This window comes from Elephantulus edwardii, unplaced genomic scaffold, assembly GCF_000299155.1.
Source record: "Elephantulus edwardii isolate Elephantulus edwardi_28Jun2011 unplaced genomic scaffold, EleEdw1.0 scaffold00304, whole genome shotgun sequence".
Lineage (NCBI taxonomy): Eukaryota > Metazoa > Chordata > Mammalia > Macroscelidea > Macroscelididae > Elephantulus > Elephantulus edwardii.
In genome coordinates this window covers 1488230-1500992 of record NW_006400054.1, presented here as the reverse complement: position 1 = coordinate 1500992, position 12763 = coordinate 1488230, and the positions used below count along the sequence as shown (strand labels likewise).

The 12763-nt window shown below is 49.0% G+C and overlaps 1 protein-coding gene and 1 pseudogene across 1 annotated transcript in view; one reads left to right on the top strand and one right to left on the bottom strand.

Annotated features, from left to right (window-relative positions):
• The window catches only part of PTPN11 (protein tyrosine phosphatase, non-receptor type 11), an 87657-nt gene that overhangs the window by 24082 nt on the left and 50812 nt on the right, over nucleotides 1-12763 (bottom strand). The window lies entirely within an intron of this gene.
• On the top strand, nucleotides 3192-6950 carry LOC102845142 (annotated as a pseudogene).

The following is a 12763-nucleotide window of genomic DNA, read 5'->3' as shown; positions in this document are numbered from 1 at the left end:
AGTCGACTGTGACTCCCAGGGCCTGGGCGAGCCTGGGCTGGTCCCACCTGTGCCATCCTGGTCATTTCTGTCATGGTCAAGCCCCCTGTGGGGGTCACCTGTCCTAATTCATCTCGTGAAGGGGCTTCCTCTCTTTTGCTGGCCTTGCCCAGAACGATGTCTCTTCCCAAGGACCAGCCCCTCCTGACAGTATGCCGGAAGTACGTGGATGCAGTTCCACCAGCCTGGCCTCTAAGCAGCGCGCTGACTGCACTTGTCCAAGACAGACTGGTTCATTCTTTTCTGGCAGACCATGAACTAGTCAACCCTCTTTGTAATACTCTTCCCCAACAAGTGAGGACCAAAATGGGCAAATCAAGAACATAAAAAGCAGTCTAAAAAGGAAAAAAAAATACACACACATTTTCACACACAGAGTGTCAGAGCGGCTCCCCTTACAGACATCCACGAGCAGATATGGTCCGTATTTCATGTCCATTCCTGTTCCCACTGCACTGGTCTGAATTTCACAGGTAGGAAAACAACTATGAGATACCATCTCACCCCAGTCAGAATAGCAAAATTTAACAGAACAGCAAGCAACAAATGCTGGAGAGGTTGTGGAGAAACTGGAACTCTTATTCACTGTTGGTGGGATTGTAAAATGGTGCAACCACTGTGGAAGGTGGTGTGGTGTTTTCTCAAAAAGTTGCAAATAGAAATACCATTTAACCCAGCAATTCTACTACTGGGAATATACCCCAAAGAGACCATAACTGCCACCCAAGCTGATATATGCACACCCATGTTTATCGTGGCTTTGTTAACAATGGCAAGGAGTTGGAAACAACCTGAGTGCCCATCAACAAACGAATGGACAGAGAAGTTGTGATATATTTACACCCTGGAATACTACGCTGCATTGAAAAACAAGGAACTCATGCAATATTATTCAGAATGGGTGAACCTGAAGGACATTATGCTGAGTGAAATATCTCAGTCACAAAGGGACAAATACTGCAAAGTGTCACTGTTGTAAAACAGGACTGACATCAGGGTTGGAGGGGAGTCTGAGAAAGATGGGTTCAATAATGTATACTGCAATGAAACATATGAGGGAGAAAACTGTTTAGAAGGAATATATGACTGGGTATTGTTGTCATGACGGGAGTCCAGAACGGGGTTGCATGGTGGAGTGGACCTGGGGGGAGGGATTATTAAACAATGGAAGAATTTTTCTTTTACTTTTCAAAGAGAAAGGTGTACTGGGGGGGAGGGGTAGGCAGGGAGAAAAGTGCAACAATAATTGAATGGAGGTCCAAAGTCTCTGTAAATTTTCATTAAAATTCATTTAAAAAAAGAAAAAAAGGCTAGCTAGGGTTTTAAATTGGTTTACACCTCTCGGTTTCAAGAAGCAACGTGTGGTCTTGACCCAGAGCCCCTAACAGAAGTGTCCGGCTAGCTGGAACCTGGGATACTCAAGGAGGCACAATTGGGATGGGAAGTGGCCACAGGAGAATCGGACTTTCCAAATCAGGTCATGAAGCCACAGGCTGCTCTCACCCCGCCAGGACTGCCGTGTTTGAGAAGAAGATTCTGTCTTGGTTTTGACAGGTTGTTTCAGTGAGGTTCAAACTGAAGTTCAAATGCTATGAACAGGAATCATTTACTTAAAGATTAGCTCGGTGTGATGGCTGCACTGCTTGGAAGAACGTAATTCATGTCTCTGACCTGTGCATGTCGAAGCACTTGCATTGGTGTGTGCTGTTGCTGTGCGTATACTCAATGACAATGACAAAATAAATTTTTTTAAAAAATCAGCCAAGTGAATAGAAATAACCACGGCAGAGAAATGCACCGGTTTTGACTTGTGTGGGCCGGGAAATAGCTTCTTGATTTAAAGCAGGCTTGGCAGCAAAGCCTTCAGCCCTTCGCGATGAACCAAGCTTCACGTGGCATCTCACCGGTGGGCAGGAGGCCAGCGCAGTCTCACAGGGCAGGCTCAGCCCATCAGATGCGCCTGATTAATTGCCCTTCAGCGGCTCCTTCTGTCTCCAAGGTCAAGTCCAAGTTTTCAGAAGGACAGAAGCACAAGAATCTGCATTTTAGCAAAAAATCTCCAAGAGAGTCTAATGCCCACTGAGGTCTGAGAAGTCCTCGCTCTACTCCATTACGCTAAATGGACATAAAGAAAGGTCTTGGGCTTTACTGTATTCCTTCAGGCTGATGGCCTATTCCCACTGCCTAAAACTCCCTCTAACAGTCTTGCACACCTAGTTAGGCTTTATTTACTGTTTAGCCTCATTTCAAATACCACCTCCTCTGAGATGTGGCCTGGTCCTCTCAGCAGTGCAGAGCAGACTAGAGGAGCCCACTGTCCCCAGCACCTGCCTCTACCGGTACAGTTGCCAGAGTGAAGCCCAAGTTCTAGATCAAGGAAATCCTCCACGACCATGGCGTTTGGCTGGGCCATTACTCAGGCCTTCTGGAGGTGTCTGTTATCCTGAGCTAAGTTTCCCACTGCCTCTTCCATATGGATTTGATGCTTCAATAGTCCATTGTCAAGACAGGCCCTTTGGCCCCAGGATCTTCCACAAAAGTCGAGCCTGGAGCTTTCTAGAAGTGTGTCTTAGGCACAGCTCAGCACTAACTGTGGTGACTGGCAGCTGCTACAGATGAATGATCACTGCAGAGTCCCCGTGCCTTTCCTCGTGCCCACCAGCCAAGTCTCATCAGCGTCTGGAGCCCAAGTGGCCTGAACACATTTCATTTCACACAGCATAAGGTTGACACCCTTTTGAGTCAGAATGAAAACAAGAACCCAGAAATGGCAACTCTGCTCTCTTCCTGGAAGCTCCCCAAAGACCCCTTAAGATCATCTGCTATGGGATGCTTCCCACCCTGCGGCTGGCTGATGGCTGTCAAAGAACTGGAAGTATCTTAGCTTCAGGAGACCAAACCCAGTCAGGGTAGTTTTCAAAACCTCCCTCTCACCGGCAGTCCCTGGGGGGGGGGGGGGGGTAACAGTAAAATGTCTAACATCCCATCGGGCTGCATGTCACCGTGTCCACCCAATTCCACACTGGGCATAGGCAGCAACAGGACAACGCAGAGGCGGAGCAGAAACAGCAAGGGGCCCAGCTTCCTGGAGTAGCACAGTCAAGGGGCTGTACTGATCTCTGAACCCTCAGAAAGGACAGGGGCATCCCGGAATGCAGGGACACCCGGACACTCTGGAGCTTCCAATCATCAGCAAGCACTTGGGAAGGGGCGTGCAGGATAAAGCCAAGAGCACGAAGATGTGTGTCGGTGCTGCGGGAAACTGAAGGCTTGAGGCTTCTCACATGAGTCAGAGGGGCTGCAGACGACTAGCACACCTTCAGGAGCAGCAAGAGAAACCTGACCTTGAGACTGAACTAGTGAAAACCACCTCAGGGGTCAACTCAACCTGTTGCCTTCAAATGCTAACAAGTGAGTGGAGGGAATAAAATTAGGCTTGAGTGAAAATGGATTTAGGTTTTCCGGGTCCCCTACTTGGCTGAGCTAATCAGTGCTTGGTGAAAAGGCCAGGTTATATACGAAGCCAGGACTAGGACTGTGTTCTCAACAGCTGCATTAGGAACATGAAAAGATTATTGCCTTAAAGCAAAACAAAAACAGAAGTCATATCTGTATCTATACTTGACACCTGGATTGGGTTTGGGTTTGATGCATTGTTTGGAAAATTTGCAAAACAAATTACCATAAGAATTCCTTATTCTGGGGAGCTCTGGTGGCCTAGTGGTAAGGAGCTGCAACTACAATCCCAGAGGCGCACGGTTCGAATCCACCAGATGCTCTGCCGGGGAAGGAGGGACAATCTCCGCCTGTACCAGTCAGATCTGATTTGACGGTACACTCAACACAAAAATAATAAAATTTTTTAAAAAATTTTTAAAAAAATTCCTTATTCTGATGATGCCCTTTTATGGATTTTTTTTTTATTAGAAAGTAGAACTAGTTTGATATTTTTATCTTTTCAGCTTGCTCGGTTGTCTTTTTTATTTCCTGGAGAGTTTTCATCCCCATTAGTCTTCAAGTTGGACCCCACTGTGTGTGGCGTACCGTAAGTCTGCAGAGAGAGCACAGTCCTGGCAACAGGGGCAAGTAATCCTTCCAAAAAGGAACTGTCAACCCTGGGGTGTCTGTGTGACACGGAAAGGACGAGCAGGCAAGAACTTGGTTTTGCTGGGGTCATAATTAGATAAAGAATTGTTGAATGGCACATATGTGTATTTGCTCAGAAGCAAATATATCTGCGCTCATCAAAGCCCTATATTCTTTTGCCCCTGATCCTGTTGTTGTCTTTGAAATACAGAAAAGTGTCCCTCTCGCCCATTTCTACATATGCGCAGTTTGCTTCCTTAAGCCATGACGTAAAACCAGGGACCGTGTGGTCACATGACCCACACACCAGATTCTGGCCCCGAGGCTGAAACCTCAGGGTGGCTAAACACAATGCTGGGGAAGCCTGGGCCCCCTCTCAGAAAGCCTCTTGACCCCAAAGAGGAGGAACTGTGTACGCCCACAGAACCACCTCTAGCAAAGCTCGTTGCCAACTTTAAACACAGGGGCACAAAGGCATTTTCTCCAAGAATGTTCAACTTTTTTAAATCTTTCTTTGGCTCACCAAAATGTGCCCATAACTTTTACAAGCAGCAGCATTTGGAAGTTGCTTCTAGCGAGTCTCTGTCATCTAGTCAGCTCTCTACTCCTTTTGTGTTTTAGTCTCTCAGTAACGTGGGAACTCTTTTCTTGAAAGACAAAAGTCTTCATCATTAAGCAGCAGAGCCCTCATTCTTCAGGAAGTACTGGGGTACCAGAGGTTGAGCAAAGCCTTCTTGATCTGGACAAAGGGAACATGAACGTAACCGATTCTTCTGATGAGCACCTTGGATGAATGCTGTACCTTTTATGAACGATACCCCATCCAATTACATCTGTGTTTCATGGAAAGCTGTAATTACGTATAACTCTTTCTCCATCCTTCTACACTCATTTTCCAAAGTTGGAGTTCAGGCTATCCCGCCCCCACCCCCCAGGCCACACAATAATTGAGGCTTTGTTTTCACCGCTGCTTCAGGAGGCTTGAGAAGGCTGGTGGTGCAGTGCGTCACCTGGTGAGCTGAAAGACAAAAGGCTGGCAGTTTGAATCCACCAGTCACTTCACGGGAGGACGATTAACAGAGGATTCAAGTCAAAAGGCATGGGCTGGCTTGGGGTCAGGGTGTCCAGTATCCAGCATCTCCACTTCTGCCTTTGGTCTGCACAGGTCACTGTCCCCTCACCCAAGGAGAGTGACACACACACAGGGGTCCCTGTGCTTCTCTTTGTTTCAGAGTTAGACTGAAATTGTCATTCTCTTTATACACTGAGGGGGAGGGCTGTTTATGAAAACATTGCCTGTAATTGCACCCCACTTCTGCTGAGCTGGGAGCTTGGACCTTTGCTGTGTGGTGACGTGTTAACTCTTGTTTTCACAGCCCCGAGATCACACTGTGGCTTCCGCGGGACGTATGTGGCTGCGGTTTGCTCTTTTCTGTTTTGTGCTGTTTGCACTCCTTGTATTTGTCCAGAGCTGTTGTGTAAACAGATGACGAACTCTTCCATCAAAAACAAACACACGAAGTAGTACTCTGTCCTGTTCCCCTACAAAAGGAGAAATCAGCTCTCTGCTTGTTGCGACACACTCAGCGATGGCCAGTGGCGCAGCAGGTAAGCGCTCGGTTACTAGCCACCAGCTGCTCTACAATAGAAAGGCCAGGCGGATACACTCGCGCAGGCGTACAGGCTCAGCCCTGGGGGCAGTTCCACCCTGTCCCATGGCGCCACTGTTCCTTGGAACTGACTTGATGGCAATGGCTTACTGGTCTGCTTTGGGGACAGAGCCACATTGCACAGAGGACATCTTTCTTTGCTGGTCCAGAGTCACCTCTCACATCTATGTCACCTTTTACATTAACGTCCCTGTTCCCCCACCAATCTAAACACTGACACATTGTGACCCCATAACAAATCAGGCCCTCACAAGTGTGCAAGGTCCTCAGACTGAAAAGGGCTGGGCCTGGCTCTTGGCTAGAATGTCACACAGAACACAGAGACATGAGATCTACGAGAGAGAGAGAGAAAGAGAAAGAAAGAGAGAGTCAGATGGCACAGGGCACACGAAGGAGCTGGGACAGGTCCCCAGGCAGCATGACCATGACCCACTGGTCACCTCCTCACAATGCTCTGAGAGGCAGGGTCAAACAACGGACCCTCTGACCAGGGCACTCAGAACAAGCTGGCCAATTAGTGCACTTTTAAAAATAAGCTCACATGGTCAGTGCGTTGTTGGGGATGAAGACAGAGTACGGAGATTAGCAAATTAGTGTAAAATGTCCTAGTTGGGTGCTGGAGGGAAAAAGGATGGGTTAAAACTATTCTTCCATCTTGGAGCCCATGAAGGCCTCCTGGAAACAAGACTTCTAAACCACAAAGATTGCTGGGAGGCTTTGGTGCAAAGCCACTTCTGCTGGCTATAACCGAGGTCTCCAGAACCAGAGGGAGCACACAGCTCTTCTTAAAATTGAAGGTGTTTATGCCTGAGATGAAACAGAATTCTATTTAGGCAAGAGATGTGCTTATGTTTACAAAACAAAAAATAATACACTGGGTGGGCGGGGAGAAGGATGCAACAATGAATGAATGGAATTCCAAAATCTCTGTAGATATTCATTGAAATGAAAAATTAATTAATTCATTAATAATAAAAGAAATATAGTGACTCCTGGTGGCAAACCCAACCAAACCAGAGTAATCTAGGGAAAGGTAACTCGTGCTCACGGAAACAGTGGCATGGTTCGGGTCAAGTGTCGGAGCAACCTTCCTGCTAAGGTCTTTGGACACAGAATTGGGTAATGCTGTATCCCTCAAGGATTTCAACTTATTGAAAAGCAAATAAAATTATGGATTTGTTAAAAAAAAAAAACAAAAAAAACCTATTCTTCCTTCTACTTTAGGGCATGCTTGAAAATTCTAGTGATTGATAGTAAAAATGAAAAGCCCCTCCTACACCATCCCGCCCCTCACATACACCGAAGAATCAGGAGGGGCAGGGAGAGCCAAGGGGCTGTGCTGCTGGCTGAGACAACAGTGACCACCTGGGTGGGCTCTGAATGGACTTCTGCTTGCCTCCAGCACCTGTCCTCTGCAGGGGACGCTGCACTTCCTCACTCCCTGTATGTCCCTGCACACTCGGCAGTGTCACCCAGCCCCACAGGCAGGTGACAGCGCCCTTGTCCTACTGCGGCCCTGCAGGGCCAGTCACCACTGCTGTCTCCTGACAAGATCTGGGCGGCACTGCCACCCTCTGGCAGACCTGGGCAGAGCTTTCCCCTGTCTCTGAGGTAGGCCTGAGCGGTCATCCCATGGTAGACACGGCAGTGCCACCATCACTGTGTCCCCACAGTGACCTGCGTAAGTCCATGCAGGGACGACAGGGCTGCAGGAACCTGCTCACTACAGCCAACTGCCATCAGGCTGACCCCAATTCCTGGGACTAGGGCACCCCCGCGGGAGACTGCTGTGCCCCACAAGCTTTGTACCGGCTGACATCAGGAAGCGAGTCCCCAGCCATTTCTTCTCAGTCCGTCTTCATCTAGAAGCTTCACTAAAACCTGCTCCACATCACACATCACAGCAACAGACCCACGCGGACAGGCGCTGCACCGCCCAGGAAATGGAACCAAGGTCTGGTATGAATGGCAGGAATCACACACACTCACACACACATACCCCAGGGAAGCACCCTGCAGCCCCATCACCCAAGGTCTCAAAGACCCAGCAAGGACAGGGGACACCACGAGCTCGCAGACCATCATGAGACACACCTTCCTGCCAACACACACCCTCCCCTGCCCTAAAAGGTGGAACTAACACAGAAAAACCCACCGCAGAGACGTGGTCCCTGGAAAACAGGTTCTGAGGTGAGAAACTGCACCAGCCACAGACGGCGACTCTGAAATTAGTGTGCAATTAATGAAATTAATGATGTGGCGGGGCGCTCAGGAGTGAGGCCCATGAAGGCTAAGAGAAGGAGGTGTGTGGGGCGGGGGGGAGCTGGGCCTTGAAACATGTGAAGGACTCAGAGGAGCAAGGGCGGGAAACGCCGGGAGGCGTCCCAACAACATAAGAGGCCAGCAAGTTCGGGCAGAAGGAGTCAAAAGGTGGGAGCCAAGGAGCGATATGGTGGGAGGTTCGGGGAGAAGACCCTCAAAACACAAGGTAGAGGCAGGAAACACAGTGTATATGATGATAAAAACAATCATTTAAGACAAAGGAAGACCCTCGTTGGCTGAGTGGGGAGACGGGGCCCTGGGGGGGAGGCTCAGAGTCAGGAGTCCTGACGTTCCAAACGCACCAGCTCTGTGTCTTCAAAAGGGATGTCTGAGCCTGAAGGTGCCCTGCACTCCCGAAAATGTTGTCTCTTAGAGGAAACAGGAAGCCAGTGATGGCTTCTGAGCAGAAGAATGACCTGAGAAATGTGGGGAACATTAGGGTGAACGGAAGGGGCAGCTTGTGTCTGTCTGAAATGCCTGAACCCCAGCACCAAGGCAAGACCCCGGCCACTCACTGGCCCCCAAGATGGTCCTAGACAGTGGCCTTCATCTCTCAGAGCATCTGTTTCCTTGTCACTAAAAATGGATTTTTTTTCCCCTTCTGCATCATAAGGTGTGGGAATACACCAAAGTGAGTCTGTGAAATCATTATGCAATCAGTAACAAAATCAAAGTCCCGGTCCAGTCAACACGCCGCACTAAATGGACACAGCCAATTTCCTTCTACGGTGGCCGACTGTGCGTCAGCGTGGCCAGGAGATGGGGCTCAGGAGTTTGGTAAATACTGAGCTGGATGCTGTAATGCAGCAGTTGGATTTAAGTAAAGGAAAATACGCACTGTGATTACAGGTGAGCATGTCCAATCAGCTGGAAGCCCTTAAGTGCACAAAGGAGTGTCCCCTGAGGTATGTTCTAGCTCCTGGCTATAAATCCACATCTTGCCTTCCTACTCTTCTTCCTATTGCCTGACCTATGGACCTGGACTTGGCAGTCCCCTGCAATTACGAATCAGTTTCTTAAACTAGAAATATGTGCACAGGTAGTGCCAGCCTTCTGATGTGTTTGAGTTAACGACAAATCAAACTTAAAACCATCTGTGTCTTTAAAACATCTTATAGTTAGTAATGTGTACTATATACAATGTTTCAGCGAGGACTGTTATGTTTAGAGATAATGTTTCCAACCACCAAACACAAAGAAAGATTGGTGTTATAAAGACAAAAAACGGAGAGAAAAAAAGTTGTAACTCCAACTTACAACGGAGGTGTTAGAATGGAATTCCATCCTAAATCAAGAACTGTCTACACACACCCTGATACATTGTCAGGTTCCTTAGAGAACCTTAAGACTAAGGCATCTTCCTTCCTACAAGACCAGGAAAACATTAAGCAAAAGAGTGCCCAGGACTTGGTGATGGCAAATCTGTGGGGCAGAGAGAAGACAGACGAGTTTTGGGGTGCTTTGTGGATTGCACTCTACAGGAACAGAGAATAAACATTAAGACCAGTGGTAGAGATGGGAAGTAGGGCCATTTAGTTTGAACAAGAAAATAACAGACCCTAATGTCACATGCAAGCAAAATCTTGCTGTAGATTATTTTGAAATGGCAAAAACAGTTTATCAATAGAGAACTGCCAGAAATTCAAGCACCATTTAGAAGAGGCTGTGGGACCAGAGAAATCACTGGTGATGTCAGAGGGATCTTGGTAGAAAGCAGAGAATACCAGAAGAATGTCTACTTGTGTTTTTTTGACTATGTAAAGGCATTTGACTGTGTGGATCATAACAAATTATGGCTAATGCTGAGAAACACTTATTTGTGCTCAGGTGAGACCCAGACCTAGACCAAGAAGCTGTTGGCTGAACAGAACAAGCGAACACTGCCAGGTTTAAAATAAAGAGAGATTTAGATTTAGATCAGGGTTATAGCCTTTCTCCATATCTATTCAAACTGTGCTGAACGAGTCACTTAAGAAGCCAGAGAATGTGGCACCAGGATCACAGGAAGACGCATCAATAACCTGCTTAATACAGATGCCAGCTTTGCTTTCTGAGAACGAGGACTTAAAGAGCATACTGCCAAAGACCAAGGACTACAACCTTCAATATCTATTAAATCTGAATATTAAGAAAACAAATCCTTACCACCGGGCCATCATGACAGATGGAAAGAGATTGGAGTTGTCAACAATTTCATCTTACTTAGAGCCACAATCAACACCCTTGGTACCAGCAGTCAAGAAACCAAAAGATGAGTTTGGAGCAGTGAGAAAATCTTTGGTCAGGGGCCTCTTCAGAGTCCTAAAGAGCAATGATGTCAGCTTAAAGGTTAAGGTGTGCCTGATTCAAGCGATGGTCTTTGCAATTACTTGCTTACTCGCTCTGCATCTGAAAGTCGGACAATCACTAAGGACGACAGAAAAACTGATGCCTTTGAGTTGAGGTGTTGAAGAGTACTGAATATCCCAGAGACTCCCCAGAGGACAAAAAAAGGTCTGTCCTGGAGAAAGTGAAGCCAGAGTGTGTCTTGGAAGTGAGGATGGTGTAACTTTGTCTCACCTCCTTTGGGCATGTAGTTAGAATGGGCCAGTCCTTGAAGGAGGACATCACGCTTGGAAAGGTGGAGGCCAACATAAGAGAGGAAAGACCCTCAATTCAATGGACTGTCACGGTTGCTGCAGCAATGGGCTCCAGTGTGTTGGAGACGGTGAGGACGGCACAGGGTAGGACAGGGTACAGAGCCACTGTTCACAGGGTCACTCTGAGCTGCAGCCCACGTGACAGTGCATAACAACTTTGAATGCTCAAGTCTGGAAAGCCTTGTTAGCAGCCAAATGCAGCTCCGACAAGAGCAGAGCTCAAAACCCCCCTAAACTTCGGGGTAACCCATACAAGGTGAGAAACGTAGAGCTGGCTCACGCTAGGTGAGCAGAAGGCTCAGACCACATCAGGGACCCGCCGGCCCTACCTGCTGGGAGAAGGCACTGACCAGCCAGAGAGGTGGGGCGGGAGGAGGGCATAGTGCTGGCTCAGGGGCTACGGGGGGCCGCGGGGTCAGGACTGAGGACCGTGGGCAGGAGGCGAGGCAGGGATGCGGAGGAAAACGAACACACCTCGTTCTCACATCTTCCATACAAAAGTCATGCAGCATCCACAAATAAAAACAAAGACGTGCAGCCAGACATGCAGCTCCTTGGAGGTGAGGGTGGTGAGGGCTTTGTCTCTCACACTCTTTGGGGCACATGGGGCTGGGGTGGGGGGTAGTGAGTCCATGAGGAGGGAAAGTCCACAAAGAAGGGAAAGGCCCTCGATGAAATGGACCAACCTGGTGGCTCCAATGGTGGGCTCACCCAAGGCCGAGAGGGCAAAGATGGCACACACTCGGGCAGAAGGGCTCCCATCTGCCGCACACAGGGTCGCCAGGGCCTTGATGGCACCAAATACCAGGAGACAAGGGCCAGTGGACGAAAGGAGAGCAGCGCTCCCAAGGAAGCAGGAGCTGAGTCCTGATGGAGGATCTGGCCCGCAGGTGAGCCTGCTGACAAACTCAGCCACAGCAAACAGGGCTCCACCACCAAGCAACTCGGACACAGGCCATGTGTAAACAGGGTCTCTGCCACCAAGCACCTCAGACACAGGCCATACGTAAACATGGGCTTCACCACCAAGCAACTGGGACACAGGCCACGCGAGGATGGAAAACTGGTTCCGGGTCAAGTTCACCTGCTGGGGCACCTGTAAATATTCACCCAGATCCCTGGTTTGGGGGTTACTGCTCGCTGAGGTGTTGCTTACTCACGGGGATGGTGATTTCTGCTAGAGATCACGGACGAGAATTAGTATTCCAGACGCCGCTCTGGGGTGCCTGACAGCCTCGTTTCCATACAGCCTGGCCATCTCCTGGCAAGATTTATAGCTCCCCAAAAGAGCAATTGTTCTGCAGAAAGCAAAGCAGCCTGGGGTTTGGAAACCAGGACACTGCTTCTCCTGGAGATGTAGAGGGGCGACTGGGGGGCTGTCAGGACAGGGCAGCAATGAGGCCTGTGAGAAGCAAATGGCCCAGACCACGACAGGGAACAGAGGGTTACATAACAGAGAGAGGCTGGGCTTTAAAAAAACTAAAATCAAATGACCCAGCTCCACAGCACTGGGGAGGAAACCCCAGCCAGCACAGTTTCTGTTGTTGCTTTTCTTAATCAGAAACAGAAGGTTCAAAAAAATCATACTCACGGGGGTTCCACCGCGAGAGGGGCCGGGAAGAGACCCGGGAAGAACAACAGCCAGCCACCTACCGTGGAACTCCAGAGGAATGAAGACTGTGAGACCCCAGAGGAACGAAGACTACCTGACACTGTGACCCCCCTGCAACCCACACCTGTGTGACCCTTAACACACAGGGTGCTGCTGCATAAACCCCCAGCAGCGCCCAAGCCCCGTCCCCACCTCCTGGTGGTAGTGTGCAAGCCCTGCGCTCCTTACCCCCTAGTCCCTTGCTTTCCTCCCTTTTCCCCACCCTCCTTGCAGCTCCACAACCACACATCTCAACCCCCACCACAGCCCTGTGACCTCAGGGCACCACCTTGGATCCAGACATCACCCAGAGCTATCAGGCGAGCTGTTGAGGAACTAACCTGGCAGGAGAAAGG